The sequence below is a fragment of the Coenobita brevimanus genome, chromosome 71, assembly GCF_032717465.1.
Source record: "Coenobita brevimanus isolate Jiangsu-jjx chromosome 71, ASM3271746v2, whole genome shotgun sequence".
In the NCBI taxonomy this organism is placed as follows: domain Eukaryota; kingdom Metazoa; phylum Arthropoda; class Malacostraca; order Decapoda; family Coenobitidae; genus Coenobita; species Coenobita brevimanus.
The window spans coordinates 26,006,899-26,025,868 of NC_137024.1; positions in this window are offsets into that span (position 1 = coordinate 26,006,899).

Below are 18,970 nucleotides of genomic sequence, written 5' to 3' on the forward strand. Positions count from 1 at the left end.
GTTGCCCTCAGTTACTATTCCCGGCATTTTAATATATATGCATACATATATATATATATATATATATATATATATATATATATATATACTGTATATATATATATATATATATATATATATATATATATATATATATATATATATATATATATATATATATATATATTGTTACATAGCCTATGATTTCATCATCCTTTGTGTAATTTTAACGCACAGTATGCTGCATGTTTGATCACGAGCGTGTTCTGCCTCAGTCCCCCCCTTCTACCGTTATAGTAGAGTAAGTCGTCCTTTCTGTTGTTCAGAGCGGGATTGTCAGCTCTTTGTCCCCATGGCTTCATTTGCGCGTCCTTCTTACAAGTTGTATCAAGCTCTGCTGGCCCCTATATAATGAGCTCAGTCTCTGCATCATTGCCACTTAGATCTACTCCTCATTTTGTTCACATCTCTGTCCTCCCCTGTACAGTTATTGTTGTGAGTGCTCCGGAAGTCTCCAACCATCTAGCAGCTGTGTAATTTGAGTATAACTGTTATTGCATTTTTTCCTTGTACTGTATAGCGTAAGGTGTTGATTTGTAGGCCTAGTGAGTTTTTTTTGTAATTTATGTAGGATTCATTTTGTCAGCCAGTTTTAATACTATTTTGTATCTGTAATAATTTATCTTGCATTAACTGAGCATTACCCAGTGTATTTTCATTTTATCAGGGCTGACTTGGGTAAATTTGCTCTTGCTAATTTCATGTTAATAGAGGCTATTGCAGTTAACCATATATTTAACCTGTTTTTTGCCATTACATTATCCTAATGAGTCCTGAATGTTTTGTTGTTAGTTTGAGCATTAAACTTTAACTTGTAATTTTACCTAACTCTTTTGTTTTGAACCTGGAACTTTACGGGACAGTAGTGATTTTTAGTAGTCTCACTTAAAGTGTACATTATCTTTCTCTGTTCCGTAACATAAATTTGGCGACCTCTCATCAGGATATTCAGGATAATATCATAAGGATATTGCTTGATATTTTGTGACTGTGATTTATTCATGATGTCTACTATTACTACGCTTGATGAAGCCAAGGATTTTTTGTCAAATGTGCAAACAGTGTGTGATGTAGAAAACAGAACAAAGAATGAACTTAAGCTTGTTGCTCAACAATTGGGAATTGCTGTTCGCTCTCATCATTCTAAAGATCAAATTGTTGACATGATTAATGAAAGCTTGTTTAATGTAACTCCTCCAAATGAGCAAACGCAGATTGAATTAGCTAAGTTACAGCTAGCCCTGCAGGAGGCTCAGGCTAAGGAGGCGGAGTCTCGTGCTAAGGAGGCTGAATTTCAAGCAAGTGCTAAGGAGGCTGAATTTCAGGCCCGTTCTAAGGAGGCTGAGGCACAAGTTGAAATTGCTAGGATTCAGGCAGACCATGAGTATCGCATGAAACAAGGTGGAACTGGATCATCTAGCTCTGATGATTTTGATGTGGCTAAAAATGTTAAACTTGTCCCTTCTTTTAATGAATCTGATTTAACAAAGTATTTTCAGTTGTTTGAGAGGGTAGCTACAGGTTTTAATTGGCCCAAGGAGTATTGGCCAGTACTCCTTCAAACTGTTCTCACCGGTAAAGCTCAGGTAACTTATGCATCTTTGCCTCAGGATCAATCTGATAATTATGATGTAGTTAAGAGCTTGATTCTTAAGGCCTATGAGCTTGTTCCTGAAGCCTATGGAGTAAAATTTAGGACAACTTACAAGCAAGATAAGCAATCCCATGTTGAGTATGCAAAAATCAAAGAAGATCTGTTAGAGCAGTGGTTAAATTCTAAGAATGTGGATTCTGATTTTGGTAAATTTAAGCAGATGATTTTGCTGGAGGACTTCAAGAGGTGTGTTAATAAAGATGTAAGCCTATATCTTGATGAGAAAAGAATAGATAATTTGTCTGATGCTGCAGTTTTAGCTGATGAATATGTTCTCACTCACAAGAGATATTCTAGAGAAAAAGGGAATGCTGAGAGTAAGTACGTTGCCTCTACTCAGAGTACAGGTAACAGGAAAGAGAATAAAGATGATGTTTCTCAGGAAGTAAATACCAGCTTCACCTCTAGATTTCAGAAAAGTAAATGTACTTATTGTAGTAACCTTGGTCATACTACGGAGAAATGTTTCAGGAGACAGCGTGATGTGAATAAAAAGGAGTCTTTAAATATTCAGTCAGTTGGTCTAGTGTCCACTCTTGAGAGTTCCCAGAATTCTCTAACTGAGTTAACTGAACCTGCTTTGAGGGGTAACTTAAGTTCTCATGATGGAGCTCCTCTTTTGAGCAGTAACGTGGGTGACACTCTCAAGAGTTCATGTGCTAATTTCCTGTCTGATGGTTTTGTCAGTCCTCTGGACAGTAATGACAGGAAATCAGTTAAAATATATCGTGATACAGGTGCTTGCCAATCCCTTATGCTGACCAGTGTTCTAGGCTCTAATGTTAATTCCTCTCATGAAACTGTAATCTTACAAGGTGTAGGGAATAATTACTTCTCTGTCCCTCTGTGCAGAGTGAATTTAGAGTCTGGTTTTGTTAATGGTTCCGTTATGGTTGGGTTGGTTGAGACACTCCCAATGTCAGGTGTAACTTTCTTACTTGGAAATGATATTGGTGGAAGTCAAGTGTGTCCAGCTCCTCAGTTGTCTAGTGAGCCAGTGGCTGCGTCCCAGGATTGTGATGTCCCTGATGTGTTCCCTGCATGTGCTGTCACTAGGGCTAAGTCTAAAGTTACTGATGATTTAGAGGATAATGATGATGATGATGTTATCCTAGCTGACACTTTTCTTGCTAATTTGGACCACTCACCAGATGAGGCAGTACCCCGTAGTGTTGATAATTTGTCTCGTCAAGAGTTGGTTGAGTTGCAGGTTGCTGACCCTGAGTTGAAAGGTCTAGCTAACTCTGCTTACAGTGAAGAAGAGTCAGACGGTGCTTCTACTTGTTATTATGTGAAGTCAGGAGTATTTATGAGGAAGTGGAGACCCCCAACAGCATCAGCCGACTGTGAATGGGAGGTTGTACATCAAGTTGTCATCCCTCGTGTTTGTAGGCAGGATATCATTAGAGTGGCTCATGATTCCAGTTTGGCAGGACACCTTGGAGTGAGGAAGACTGTGGCACGCATTTTGAAACACTTCTACCGGCCAGGTATCTTCAGGGATGTTTCCTGGTATTGTAAGTCTTGTCACACCTGTCAAGTTGTGGGGAAGTGTAATCAGACCGAAAAGGTTGCACCTCTAGTTCCCATTCCTCTTTTTGAGGCGCCTTTCACCCGTGTGTTGGTGGATATTGTGGGCCCTCTTCCTAAGACTTCTTCAGGATTTTCTTATGTGTTGACCCTGATTGATATGGCTACTCGTTATCCTGAAGCCATTCCACTTAGAAATATCTCAGCAAAGAACGTGGTTAAGGAAATGCTAGGGTTCTTCACAAAGTTTGGTCTGCCCAAGGAGGTACAGTCAGACCGGGGAAGTAATTTCATGTCAAATGTTTTCAAGCAGTCTCTGAAAGAGTTGGGCATCACCCAGATCACGTCTTCAGCTTACCATCCCCAGACTCAAGGAGCGTTGGAGAGATATCATCAAACACTCAAATCGATGCTCAAGAAATACTGTTTGGAACATCAGAAAGACTGGGATAAAGGCCTTCCATTCGTTGTGTTTGCCGCAAGAGAATCTCCAAATGAATCACTGGGCTTCTCACCTTTTGAACTACTGTTTGGCCATGAAGTAAGAGGACCCCTTAAGCTACTCAAGGAATGCTGGCTGTTGGAGGAAGATGACGTCAACCTGCTGGAGAATGTGATGAAGTTCAAAGAACGGCTGTCCACTGCTTTACAGCTGGCGAGAGAGAATTTAGGAGCTGCTCAGGAGAAGATGAAGACTTGGTATGATAAGAAGTCCAGGTTACGCCACTTTCAGCCAGGAGATCAGGTTTTGATTCTGCTACCGGTTCATGGGCAACCTCTTCAAGCCAAGTTTAGTGGTCCTTATTTCGTGGAGAAGAAACTCAGTGATGTCAACTATGTCATCGCCACACCAGATCGTAGAAAGAGCAAGCAACTATGTCACATCAACATGCTAAAGTTATATCACAGGCGGGACGAAAATAATCCAGTCTGCACTGTAGCTGTTCCACCCGAGTCTGCAAGTGAAGCTCTCCCATGCAGCATGAGCCTGAGTGATAGTTTGGGGAAGAATCCTGATATCATGAATGATCTCCAGACTAAGCTTTCTCATCTACCTCCCGAGGAAATGCAAGAGTTTTCGGCATTACTGCAGGAGTACCCGCAAGTGTTCCGTGCCACTCCAGGAAGAACCACTGTGTTGATGCATGATGTCGATGTTGGAGACGCAAAGCCAATTAAATTGCCTCCTTACCGTGTGAACCCAGTGAAAGTTCCTCTCATCGAGAAGGAGCTTGGCTACCTGTTGGACCACAAGATGATTGAGCCCTGCCAGAGCGAGTGGTGTTCTCCTGTCACTCTAGTCCCTAAGCCAGGTGGGTCACAGCGGCTTTGCATTGACTACAGACGTGTTAATCAGATAACCAAAACAGACACTTACCCTCTCCCTCGCGTGGAAGATTGCATAGACAAGATCGGAAAGGCTAGGTATATAAGTAAGTTTGATTTGTTAAAGGGATACTGGCAAGTACCTATGACTGAACGTGCTAGGGAGATCTCATCTTTTGTAACACTAGGAAAGACTTTTGCATGTTCTGTAATGCCGTATGGTATGAAGAATGCACCAGCCACATTTCAGAAGCTCATGAATGTTGTAACAGAGGGTTTGGCAGGGTGTGTTGTTTATATTGATGATGTATTAATCTTCAGTGACAACTGGAAAGATCACCTATGCCATGTCAGTAAATTTCTTGACCGTTTAGTTCAGGCTAATCTTGTAGCTAATTTATCAAAGTGTGAGTTTGGTCAAGCTAAAGTTCAGTACCTTGGGTATGTAATTGGTGATGGATATGTTGCACCACCAGGAGCTAAGGTTCAGGTTATAAGTGATCTTCCCAGACCTAAAAGTAGGAAAGAGCTACAAAGATTTTTGGGAATGGTAGGTTATTACAGGAGATTTGTTCTTAACTTTTCTATTCTTGTATCACCACTTACAGACCTACTGAAAAAGGGAGTTAAATTTGTCTGGACCGATAACTGTGAATCCTCTTTCAACAAACTTAAAGCTATCCTATTAAGTCAGCCAGTGCTCGCTACTCCAAATTTTGCTAAGCCTTTTAAGATGGCTGTTGATGCAAGTGATACAGGAGCTTGGGCTGTTTTACTGCAAGAGGATGATCAGGGTATTGAACACCCTGTATCTTATTACAGTAAGAAGTTCACTCCACCTCAAAAGAACTACTCAACTATTGAGAAAGAGCTTTTGGCCTTGATTTTGGGTTTACAGCATTTTTCATTTTATTTGTGTTCTGGTTTTGACCCCATAATCATTTATACCGATCGTAACCCACTGAAATTCCTTAGTAAGTTTATAGATAAAAATCAGAGATTGACAAGATGGAGTCTACTTCTTCAGGAGTATTCATTAGACATACAACATGTCAAGGGGAAAGAAAATGTTATTGCAGATTGCTTATCTAGACTTTAGACAGATTGTTTTAGAGTAATAAGAAATTTCCTTTGTAAATTTCTTTTTCTTTGTGGGGAGGTGTTACATAGCCTATGATTTCATCATCCTTTGTGTAATTTTAACGCACAGTATGCTGCATGTTTGATCACGAGCGTGTTCTGCCTCAGTCCCCCCCTTCTACCGTTATAGTAGAGTAAGTCGTCCTTTCTGTTGTTCAGAGCGGGATTGTCAGCTCTTTGTCCCCATGGCTTCATTTGCGCGTCCTTCTTACAAGTTGTATCAAGCTCTGCTGGCCCCTATATAATGAGCTCAGTCTCTGCATCATTGCCACTTGGATCTACTCCTCATTTTGTTCACATCTCTGTCCTCCCCTGTACAGTTATTGTTGTGAGTGCTCCGGAAGTCTCCAACCATCTAGCAGCTGTGTAATTTGAGTATAACTGTTATTGCATTTTTTCCTTGTACTGTATAGCGTAAGGTGTTGATTTGTAGGCCTAGTGAGTTTTTTTTGTAATTTATGCAGGATTCATTTTGTCAGCCAGTTTTAATACTATTTTGTATCTGTAATAATTTATCCTGCATTAACTGAGCATTACCCAGTGTATTTTCATTTTATCAGGGCTGACTTGGGTAAATTTGCTCTTGCTAATTTCATGTTAATAGAGGCTATTGCAGTTAACCATATATTTAACCTGTTTTTTGCCATTACATTATCCTTATGAGTCCTGAATGTTTTGTTGTTAGTTTGAGCATTAAACTTTAACTTGTAATTTTACCTAACTCTTTTGTTTTGAACCTGGAACTTTACGGTAGTGATTTTTAGTAGTCTCACTTAAAGTGTACATTATCTTTCTCGGTTCCGTAACAATATATATATATATATATATATATATATATATATATATATATGCTGTGGATGAGTGAGTCTAGGGTAGGTTTATTCATGTGGGGGACGGGGGCTGAGGCCTGGGGAAGGGAGAGGGAGAACACACTGGGGGAAAGGATCACACTGAGGTATACTTCTTGGTGGGGGGGTAGCAGCACTGTGGGGAGGGTTGTCACTGTTGGGAAACTGGCCCCTGGGGAGGAGTGTCGAACACTCCACGTACGAGATCACAAGTAGAATTCACTATGACACACTGGGGGAAGGTACTACCGCGATTGCTGGGGGAAGGGGAAGTGTACAGTACAAGGGGGGGTGAAACACTGAGGAGGGGTATGTCACACTGGGAAGGCTCACCGCGGGTGCGAGGAGGGGCCACAGGGGTTAGTTCACTGGGAGAGGGGTCCAATAACACTGGGGGAGCACAGTCACAATGTCTGTTACTCACAGTTCGTGCAGGGGGGAGGACATGGCCCACGGGGCAGAGGGGTCTTCGTCAGCACCCGGGGAAGGCGGGGCTGCAAGGACCGGATGCCTGGCCTCGGGGACGTCTCACCCAGTCTGGTCTCAGGTGAGGAGCCTGTAAGGGAGCAAATCCCACCACAGATCAAGAGGCGCCTTACTCTGCCGCAGAGGTGTTGGGCGGCACTTGGGGCGTTCCCCTCTACAGAAGCCAGGGGACTGGCGGAGGGAGGGCGGCCGAGGGCTGAGACTCCTGCTTGGTGGGCCGGTAGGGCCCCGCCATATCTCCGGTCTGGGGTATGCAGGGGAGATCCAGGGGACTCTCCCTCCATCAGGGAGCCCCATTGGGCACTGCCTGGGCTCCTAGAGGAGGCCGGAGAGTGGGAGGAGTCAGAGGCGACTTCGGGACACCGCCGACCCGGGCAGCTGGGAGATAGTGCCAGTTGGGCTCTCCCTGCCACAGCCACGGATCCGGCAGGGCCTGCACTCCAGCCATAAGACCGGGGATTCCCACCCCTGTGACGGTGGGAGGAAGAGGTCGGGCTAAATCTCCTGCGTTTTACCTCAGCTCCGACGGAGCGTGCCCTCCTTCCGTAGGGGTCAGGATCCCAGCGCTGGGGAGAGGAAGAGGTCGGACAAACTCTCTCGGATTTTGCCACAGCTACGACAGAGCGTGCCCTCCTTCTGGCGGGAAAGGTTTTGTCCCAGGGACGGGGGGAGGAAGAGGTCAGATGACAGGGCTCTTGCTAACCATCAATGGTTGCAAGCCATTTGGCTCCTAAGGTTTCAGATTAACGAGCCAAATAAATTTTTAGTAGCCAAACTGACTAAGAGCTGCAATATTTTATGAGCAATAAATATATTTATTTATTTTCACACTGTCTATTTTTAAACATGCACAATGGCGACAAGGAAAGACTTAATAATCGATCACAGAGTGCTTTTTTGTTCATTTAAGTGAGATTTACTTATTTTGTAGTTTACTGGGCTTTGAAGTGGATGTATTTTCTCCTCGCCAAAAGGCAACTTGCATGTAAAATTTGTTAGCCAATGGGAAAAAATACTCGCTTTTGCGAGCTGTGGCTCACCAAACAAGAGCCCTGGATGAACTCTCTCAGCATTTGCCACAGCTCCGACGGAGCGTGCCCTCTTGTCTTAGGGGGATAGCAACCCTTGAGGCTCCTCCTGAGTCCTCTATTAAATAGGAGGCCGATCCAGGGTACTCGGCATCCGAGGGTGTGCTTGGGAGCTTGTCAGTACAAGTCCCACCCCGATTCTGGTGAGCGTTCCCATTGCTGAAGAGTAGTGTACTTTCCCTGCACACTGCCGGGTTGTCTGGCTGCGGGGAAGAGGGGCGCCGGGTCACGGGAGAGATATGTCACTCTAGCCTGGATGGTGAGCCAGGAAAGCCAGCCTCTCCGTTGTCCCCTTGTGGGATGGGTGTCACCCCCTCATACTCTCCTCTTTGGGTGGTGGTGTCGGGCTCATCCCGCCGCGCGGGTATTTCACATTAACATATGCGCATATGCATATGCATGATTATCTTAAGCCTACTTATCAGTTTCTGAGATAAACTGAGAGAGTTAGACAGCGAGAGACCCAATATTATACACTGCACAACACACACACACACGCAGACGTTATTGATTGACCTGAAAAGGTCTAGGTCTGGTTTATGCTTAAATTAGTTTGCGACAAGCAGCCAGCATGTGCTTACGATTTAGGAAATATATCAAATTCACATTGACAGCTAACAAAGATGCATTTGTATAAAAATCTGACATACTTTAATGCCTTTTGGGGTAAAAAAAATACAAATGATTGACTGAAACAACGAAGAAATGAAATATTATATATATTTTATTTTCCATACACTACATATCTATATTACAATTAAGAATGTATGAGCAACTTTTCCGAGACATATCTGAGGTAAACGTCTGATCTTAGTCTGTGTTACAAGAGGGATGTTATAGATACCGAAGGGGGGCGAGTCATTATATAAGTTTACATGTTGGTGATGTCTGTGTGTTTATATCAGCCTTGCATGATCACTGAACTGATCATTTTTCACCATGTAATGAACCATCACTTTACAGCTTGTTGCTACTTAGTGTGTTCCCATATCATAAAAACACTTTCATTTAAAATTAAAGCAAATTATTTTACTGTTATGCTAGGCGTTTTTAGGCCGGCTTCCCGCCCGAAGAATGCTGGGTTCCCTTTCTAAACCGGAGCTTAGACACAGTATGAGAGGAACAGAGCATAAAAACACTGGGCAACAACCTTACACGTATATTAGCAAATTCTCTACAACAGAACGGGAAGACAATTCACACGATATGCTATACAGAGTTAATACACGGGCTGGGGGATGGGTTTCGTGTATCACGCAGGATACAAGAGGGATGCCTAGGTAAATAGGTAATACGCAGTTTCACAGTCCTTGTGTGTGAGGCTCGTTTCCACAGTGAGAGGGTGAAATATAGGTTTTACTGTGCAAGTTCAAGAGTCCTTATTATGACACTGATGCTGTTTCTATGAATATATATTGTCACTGGCTTTTACCTCTCATTTTACACAAGGTGGATATGTACTGTCACAAGAGTTATTATGATGACCCCGAGTTTTGCCTCTCGTTCTGCACAAGGTGGGTATGCATTGTCACAAGCGTCTTTGGTCTGGCAAGGAGGAAAGGGGAAGGCCTGGGGACTCACAGTTGTCGGCCTGGAGTAGGGGGAGTCCCTTCAGGAGTCCCTTCGTCCCGCAGCCACGGAACAACTCGCAGGGGCGTCGTCTCTCGTCGAGGGCTATGGTTGGGCGTGGTGAAGGGCCCCTCACTGTCGGGGCTGGGGACTGGGGTCTGGCCCTCAGGGCTGGGACCAAACAGGTTCTGGAGGCGCTTCTGCAGGTGCCTGGTGGGGGATGGGCGTCGCCCATGTCGGGGAGGGAAGAGGTCTCGCCCCGGGGTCCTGGGGGCGCCCTCGAGGGTCCGTCAGCTGCGGTCTCCTTCCTGCTGCACCGCCGTCAGGGTGGGGTTGCGGCGTCACTCCCGGCAGGAGTCCGTCAGGTGGAGGTCCTCCTTGGGGGCTGACTGGATGAAGAACAACCCCAGGGATAACACTGGGCCTCTCCACCAGTCCTTGGGGTGGAAGTCCTCCTCCTGGAGGTTGCCTCGGTCCTGGTGGACAGAGATGCGACTTGCACCCCCGTCAGTAGGCAGGGCTGATTGCAGGTCACCCTCACGTTGTGGAGTCACAGGGGGCAAGGGACTTTGGTGGCATCCCTCCCTGGCGTGGCTATTGGCCGTCGCTGAGGTCTCTTGGGCAACAGACAGAGGGCAGCTACAGGCCATCCCTTCACTGTCAGTGCGGCTCCCAGCCGTCACTGGGGCCCGACTCCCTGACGGACTGCAGACGAAGCACGGCTACAGGCCGTCACCAAAGTCCCGTATGGAGAGCGACACGTAGGCGAGGAGCAGCTACAGGCCGTCTCCTGCCTACTGGCGTGGCTACAGGCCGTCGCCGGTGTCATGCCCTCCGAGGCAACTGCAGAAAGACTGGGAGCGTACCGTCTTTCCCCACGTGCGGCTTCAGGCCGTCATGGATTCTGCAGGGGGGTTGAGCAGCACCTGGAGTGGCTACAGGCTGTCTCCTTTTTTTTGGGCATGGCTACAGGCCATTGCCTTTTTGTGTGTGGCTACTGGCCATCATAAGGGCATGGCTACTGGGCGTCGCCTTATTACTGGAGTGGCTACTGGCCATCTCCTTGTTAGTGCGGCTACAGGCCGTCTCCTGATTTGCACAGCTACCAGCTGTCACTGGGGTGCTGCTTGGAGCTGTATTTCAGCTCCACCCCGATCCTGGCAAGGGCTAACTCGGCCGAAAGGTAGTGCACTCGGACTGGGGTGGTCACGCCAGGCGCACTCCAAGGAATAGGGGCGCATGGCCCAATTGGACTTATGTCCGTATTGCATGGATGTGGCATGCACGCCATATACCCCTCCATAGTCTCCTCCTGGAGGTGTGGTGGTGCCCTGAGTTGCCACGGCTGGCATTTCAGTCTCGTCATAAAATGGCTACTAAGCCTCTCCCCAACACTCCGCTACTCCCACTCCCATCCCTCCCAGCACACGGCTACTCCCACTACCTCCCCATCCCTCACGTCCCACCTCTCCCACCACACAGCTACCCCCATATCCCCCAATTCCTCACCTACCCCGCACGTCCCATCCCTCCTTTACCTCCAACACTGTTACCAGATAAACTTACTTGCAGCTCCTTCTGCCTTCTACGCGGTGTCCTGCTCGGAAATTTCTCCAGCTGTACATCGTACGAATCAAACAAATATTGGACTTCAAAACCTTAGTTAATTGCTACAATGGTCTACTAACTGAACAGTAAGCACATCCGCCTGCACCAAGGGCAAGCGAAAAGTGAGGTGTGTTTTATCCCGCCATGAGGACGGTTGCCTATGGCGTATGAAACAATGTCAAGTGGTGGTATGTGACAAATATTAAATATCAGAAAACTAAGGCAATGACAAGCTTCAGGAAAGCACTATTCATACCCAAAAAGACAATACGAATGTAGACATGAAAGCCAATTCCACTGAACTCATTACTAATATAACGAAATGACTCTGCATGAGGGATTGCCGGAAGGAAGCCCAACATACACATGCAAATTAGCCAGTCAAAAGTATTCATTCGTGGGTGTGATATTTTTTATCAACGAGCATTTTAGTGACGTTCATGGTCTACGGTTTTGCTAACTCTCTTAAGTTTATCCAGACATATGGAATAGTCACAATAGTTATGTTACTTTTCCAGGTCTAGGGCTGAGTTAGGGCTCACCAGCTAGGTAGCAGACACCACCTAAAAGTCCCTCATTGGGGCGAAGGCGAATTGAGAGTGAAGATCTGGAGGGGGATGTCGCAGATATTGCCCTGACACTCGCCTCTGGGGTACTCTCTGGAAAAGGAAGGGGGCCGGGGTTTGACTCTGCATCTGTAACAGGTGTTGTGATGTAGTGAATTAATGTCGATAGGGCTACGGGGAAGATAGTACTACGACCCTGGCTCTTTCTGTCTCTTAGCGTGGTGATAGGGTTGTGTGGCTTGTGCCCAGAGTGGGTCTAGTGGTGAAGCTAGAAAGGACCCGAGATTGTCAGGACAACAAGTTTATGTTACTTAGCTCGAGATTCCTTTTCCAAGGGTAGAAGGGCATTCTCTAACTGGGGAAGGGGATGTGTGTGTGTGAGGGGGGGACTTGCTTTAGCTTCAGCATCATGATGGGGAAGCCTGCCGGACTCCGGGGAGTGTGTGCTCTGGAACTCCTTTTGCACTGCCAAGTCGCCTCTAGCAAGCTTGATCGTGCCACATCAAGCAAGCACACTGGAACACTGGAACTCCTCCTGCGTTGCCAAGCCATATAAAGCAAGCTTGATTGTGCTGCCTTTAGCAAGCACTAAGCTGACAAGCCCTCATAGCTGCTGGTACTGGTGGCTTGCTTTGTGATGGGGACGGTGTGGTGGCTCTGGGATAGAGGGACTTCTGGCCGTGAGGCGCACCGGCTAACTGTGTCCTTCTTGGGAGGACACTCGTATTCCAGGGATCCGGTGGTGGCTTCTCAGAACGTGCGTATTTTCTACTGCCACCTTTGGAGCTGGGACTGCGGTAGATCTTTTGACCTGTTGGGTTGGAGTCCCGGGCATTTTAGTTTGTAAGCAGAAGGTTCCATTGTTGTAGCTGATACTGCGTGTATCTTAGATTGTACGAAATATGAAGCAATATAATTTAATTACTGAGCAATGTTTTGATAGCATGTCATATTTTTATGGATACCTCCTCTGTGATGTACAGTATACAATTATTTGTTTTATGATCATACCACTGAGCTCTATAATATGGAGGGGCTACCTCCAAAGTGAGCATGTGACTTTAAACACCACACTCATTGCCTCTACCATGATAATGCAATTGGAACTGAAATACAAGATGTACCAAGGGAAGACCACAGAGAAGTGCAACAAGAGAGGGAGCAAGACAAGCATATGTCCCCAACCACCACACGCCCCTCTTCCCCTCAACGGAATCCACGAGAGGTACATCACCCTACTGCATTACCCTCTACCTGGACCAGCACCCACCAAGATCGGGGCAGGATCTGTGTACCAACAGACTCCTGAAGTGGGACCGTGACAACGCCCACTGTGCTCGTCGGGGAAAGGACGCCTGCCATGCTCCTTGCACCTACTGCCCCCTGTAGGACCGCAACAATGCCCATCGTGCTTCTTTCACCTACAGCCCCAAGCAGGACTGGACGGTGCCTACCATGCTCGTCGGGGAGGGGCCCACTGTGCTTCCCTCATCTGCAGCCCCCACTGGGAGCAGGACCGTGGCGACGCCCACTGTGCTGACTGGGGAGAGGATGCCCACTGTGCTCCTCTCACATGTAGTCCCAGGGTCTAGCAGAACCACGGTGGTGCCAACTGTGCACACCAAGGAGGGAACGCCCACCATGCTTCCCTCATCTACTAACCCTGCAGCACCCACCGAAGGTCATGCCCCTTGCTCACCTCACTCCTCCAGAGGCTGAGGGGGATGCCCCTTCTGCTCTCCCTGCACCACTGGGGGCAGAGCCGGCTCCCCAGCGCAGTCACTGCTGGAAGGGACATGGAGTGGCCCTATAGTGAGTCTGGGGGTAAGTTCACTACAACCAGTGCCCCTATGTCACCAGTTGCTGTCGGACTCCCGGGGAAGGTGAAGCTGCAGGCAGCCCATGTCAAACTCCCAATGAAGGCGAGGCAGCAAACACCAGTCACTGAGGGATGCCCCCAGGACTCCCGGCTGAGACCTCCCCAGACAAGCTAGCAAGCCATCTTCCACCAAGGGTAGGCGCAAGGCAATATGCCTACTCGACCTATTCGGCCCCAGCCCCGAGGGCCAACGCACCTACGGAGGCCCCTCCAGCGAAAGGCCTCCCTTTACGCCGCCCAGTAACCCTCACCCAATGATCCGGCATATGATCATGGTCCCGTGGTATTTCAGAGAGAGTGCACGTGACGGGACCCCTCCTACACCTGGGTGCCACTTGCAGTTATCCTATCAGTCCTACTCCCAAACTCCAGTCCCTGTGTCTCCCATAGTGTGTGTAATCTATCACATTGTATTGTGCCAAGTAACTGTACTCTTTATGTGTAATATATGTGTAAGACTGGTTAACCTGTATTTTTGAGCTCTGTTGCTCTAGTTGCATGCTCTGGACCCGGTCTTGGAATGAAACTAAAATACACACCTCCGCCGCCACCGGACCGACCACCCCGCCACCCCCCACCCCACTGCCGAGCCGCAGCCCCACCACCACCCCAGGAGGACACCATGACAGGCCAGGTCAGAGTGAGACTGACCCAGAGCGAGAAGGGCGCCGGGGTGCCCCTACCTTGAGTCCCTCTTCCACTCAACCAACCCAACAACAACCATGCAGGAAGAAGAGACGACCCTGCTAGTGGAGCAGCCTTCACCAGGTTTGGGGTGGGACTGCTCCAGGTACAGTCCCAAACAACACCGCAGTAACGGCCACCATATGTGCTGGGGAGGGAGTGGCCACAGTACGCCCCTCAGTTGTTTCCCTCCTGTAGCTCCGCCACAATGGCCACTGTATGTGTGGGGGAAGGATGCAACCACAGTACGCCCTTCAGCTACAGCCACATCTGGAGACAGCCTCGGAGCGTCAGCTATTGAGTGCGCACCGACTGGCAAAGGAAGGAGAAGTGGAGCCGCGACAATGGCCACTGTACGTGTCGGGGAGGAAGCGGCAACCGTATGCCCCTCATCCACTTCCTCCTCCTCCTATGGGAGTAACACAGCGGTAACGGCCACCGTACGTACCGGGGAAGAAGCGGCCACCGTACACCCTTCAGTTACTTCCTGTCGGGCAGGCAGAGCTGCGGTAAGGGCCATCGTACGTACCGGGGAGGGAGCGGTCACAGTATGCCCCTCATCTGCCTCTTCCTCCATCGGGAGCAGCACCGCCACAACATCCATCATACTTGTGGGGGAAGGAGCGGCCACAGTACGCCCTTCAGCTGCTACCCTGAGGAACTGCAGAACCGCCACAATGGCCACTGTACGTGTGGGAGAAGGAGCGGCCACAGTACGCCCTTCATCTGTAGTTCCTAGGGTTCTCCTGGAAAAGAAGGTCCCTTGCGCTGCTGGCTCACCACCTCTCGGCTGCATGGGATGCCTTTCTCTCTCTCCCTCCAGGTGTGGTTCCCCAGAGGTGCTGCCGTTCCAAGAGTGGTGGAGAGCTCCTGTCCCGGTCCTGCAGCCGACCCCTGGACGACACCGGCCGCAGACGGACGCCCGGCAGAAGAGGTGCCGCAGTTCACTCCTGACTGCACCCCGCTTTGCAGGCGACTACAGCACCCGGACCCCCAGGGCCAGTCAGCAGGCCCCAGAGCAGGGCTGCCTGGGCCCCACTCTCCCACAGCCTTTTGCCCGGAGTAAGAGGCAGCAGGCCCGTCTCCTGAAGTTGTTTGGCCCCAGCCCCGAGGGCCACCTACCAGGTCGAGGCCCCCAGACAGGAGGGCCTCCCTGCACCCCCATGCCGAAGCAGGCCCGGGCGACGACGCCCCTGGGGGTGATCCATTGCCTCCTGCAGGAGGGCTCTCCAGTAGGGCCCCCTCCCACGCCTGGGCGCCACCTCTGTTAGCCCAGGAACCAAGGGCATAGTTGCGACTTCAACGCATCTCCTACGTTGCGCCTAAGTCTAAACCACAGAGATAGAAATGAAAGTGACAGTGAAACAGTGAGGGCATAGCATAAAGTGACAAACAGTATACGTGAACACCAGGGCAGAAAATAAGGGTCAGTGAGCACGGACAATAAGGCGACCGGATGTAAGGAAACATTGTGTCTATACCAGTGGCGCCTCAAAAGGAAACAAAACCAGTGAAATAGTGTCGCCGCGGCTATGTGACAATTCTGTGTCGCAATTCGCGCCATAACAAGTGTATAGTAGTATTAACCAACCTGACCCTTTATTCCATCCACACATAGTGCATCCAGTCCAGAACATTAAATGACAGTTATGCCCTAACTATAATACCTATGTCGTGCTCTAGTGACTATCAATATCTGTGTATATGACTATCACTATACTCTGCCCTTGACATCCTTGTGTGTTTGTGTACATCTTGTATTGCAAAGCCAACTCTGTCACCCTGTCCATTCCATATCCAGTGTCACTTTGTTCTTATATTGTAAGGTGTGTTGAGCTATGACAAAAGATGTGTTAAGGTGTACCGCCGAGTTTTTATGCCCTGTTCCTTTGTGGGTGCTTTACTTCCGGTTCGGAAAGAGGACCCTGCTCAGTCGCGGGCGTGTTTAAGACGAGAGGTCGAACTAAAAACACCCTGCATAACAGAAACCAATATCAGACCCTCATACTCACAGAGCAAGAAGTTGATCTTTGAGCACGTGGCATAGTAGGAACACTGTTCTTAGCTTGCTGTCTCTGTTTCTCTGTTGCTTCCACAGGCTGTGCGGTGGGCTATGGCATTAAGTTTTAGCTGAGCAGTGGGCCATGGCACTATATTTTAGCTGCCCAGTTGACCATGGCACTATGTTTTAGCTGCGCAGTGGACCATGGCACTGTATTTTCCAATTCATTGGCTGAATTCAAAACGCGCGGATGTCAGGTGTGGTTCATAAACATCAGTGCTGCCCAGGGCCCCTGGCGGTGGGCACACAAAGTACATGGCGCTACCCATGAGAAAGCCCTCCATATTGACAGAACTCAGTGTTGAGAACGTAGGCATGGTAAGAAACAGATGAAATCGCTGCATCAGTTTTTATTTACCACCTAACCTAACCTAATCCAACCTAACTTGCGTTTGCCAACCAGCTTTCAACTTAAAAAAGTGCATTAAGAATGTTAGATATGCTCAGCTACTGGCCTTTCTGCATGTTTTCCAGTCAGTTTTCAACCTCAGTACTGTATATGAATATCTGAGTCTGTTTTATGAAAATATTTCCATATAGCCATACCTCAAGATGTTCTTCGCTGATTCTCCATAACAAGATAGCAGATACTATACGCTTTCCATGTACAAAAAAAAAAAAAAAAAAAAAAAAAATCTTTAATAAACGGGCACGGAAGTTCCATCTATAACAAACTCACGATCTCAGTTTAAATTTATTTTTGATACATATGTTACACAGATAGTTAAGTGTTGAATAATGGCAGCAAGAAGTGGTTGGAAAAATCAGAATATAGTTGTTATGCTGGAGTCCTTCAACAGGAAGGAACACCAAAGCAGGCTTCAACACACCTTAAGAGTACAGGATAGATACAGAAACTCCAGATGGCGGGACAAAAGATTTATTATTGCACATGCTTCAATATACCTCCTTACATCCAATATCGTGAGATTTATATACAAGAAATGGTCAACTGGGGTGAAGGGGAATTGGCAGGGGAGATCTGGAGTGGATGTACCACATATAATTCACTGACTCCCGTCACAAGGACCTCTCTGAAGAAGGATGTGGCCGGGTTTTGTTTCCACGTCTGTACGGGGTGTTGGGATGTAATCAATGATTTGAGGTAGGACCAAGGGGGAGATAGAGTACGACTCTGGCTGCGGCAAAGTGGAGTCTTGATGTCTGTTTGTCTGTCTGTCTGTCTCTCTCAGCCTGGAGATACTGTAGAGTAGTGTGGTCTGTGCCCAGGGTAGGTCTAGGAGTGAAGTAGGAAGGGACTCGAGACAGTCTGAACAACAAGTTATGTTACTGAACCCGGGATTCCTTTTCCAGGGGTAGGAAGGCACTTTCTACCTGGGGGAGGGAATGTGTGTGTGTGTGTGTGTGTGTGTGTGTGTGTGTGTGTGTGTGTGTGTGTGTGTGTGTGTGTGTGTGTGTGTGTGTGTGTGTGTGTGTGTGTGTGTGTGTGTGTGTGACCTACTCCAGCTTCAGCGTCATGCTGGGGAAGCCTGCTGGACTCCTGGGAGTGTGTGGTCTAGAACTCCTGCATTGCCAAGCTGTCTCTAGCAAGCTCGGTCATGCCGCATCTAGCAAGCACACTGGAACTCCTTCTGTGTTGCCAAGCCGTCTCTAGCAAGCTCGGTTGTGTCGCATCTAGCAAGCACACTGGAACACTGGAACTCCTTCGTTGCCAAGCTGCCTCTAGCAAGCTTGGTTATGCCACATCTAGCAAGCATACTGGAACACTGGAGTTTTTTCTGCATTTCCAAACTGCCTCTAGCGAGCTCGATTGTCCCACAAGCAGGCACACTGGGACACTGGAACTCCTGTGTTGCCAAGCTGCCTCTAGCAAGCTTGGTTGTGCTTGCATCCAGCAAGCATGCTGGAACGCTGTAACTCCTTCTGCGTTGCCAAGCTCTGTCTAGCATGCTCGGTTGTGCCGTCTCTAGCAAGCACTAAGTTAATGAGCCCTCGCCACTTCTGGTACTGGCGACTTGGTTTGTGACGGGGGCGGTGTGGTTGTTGCAGGCTAGAGGGACTTCCGGCTGTGGGATGCACCAGTTTCCTGAGTTCTTCTTGGGCAGACACTCATATTCCCTCGATTCAGTGGTGGTTTCTCTGGGTGCACGTATTTTCTATGGCTGCCTTTGGAGCCAGGACTGTAATAGATCTTTTGGCTTGCTGGGTTGGAATCCCGGGTACTTTACCCCCCATCCTGTAAGCCACGTCCTCGTGGGAGGAAGTAGAATTTTTGTTTTCGGCTGGTGATGGTGGTTGGTTTGAGCTTGTGAAGGAGGCGGTACCAGTGGCGAGATTGCTCGTCAGGTTCTCTGGTGGGGTCTTCGACAAGGATCAAGGAGCTGGGGTGGTGATAGCTGGTTAGCAACCAGGGCAAGTGCTGGGGTTTCTGAATTCTTCTTTGTTGCCCATCCTGTGAGACCCAGAAAGCGTATCGGGCAAACATGCTGGCTTGGTTCGGCTGTGGTTGGAGAGGAGATGGCGACAATGG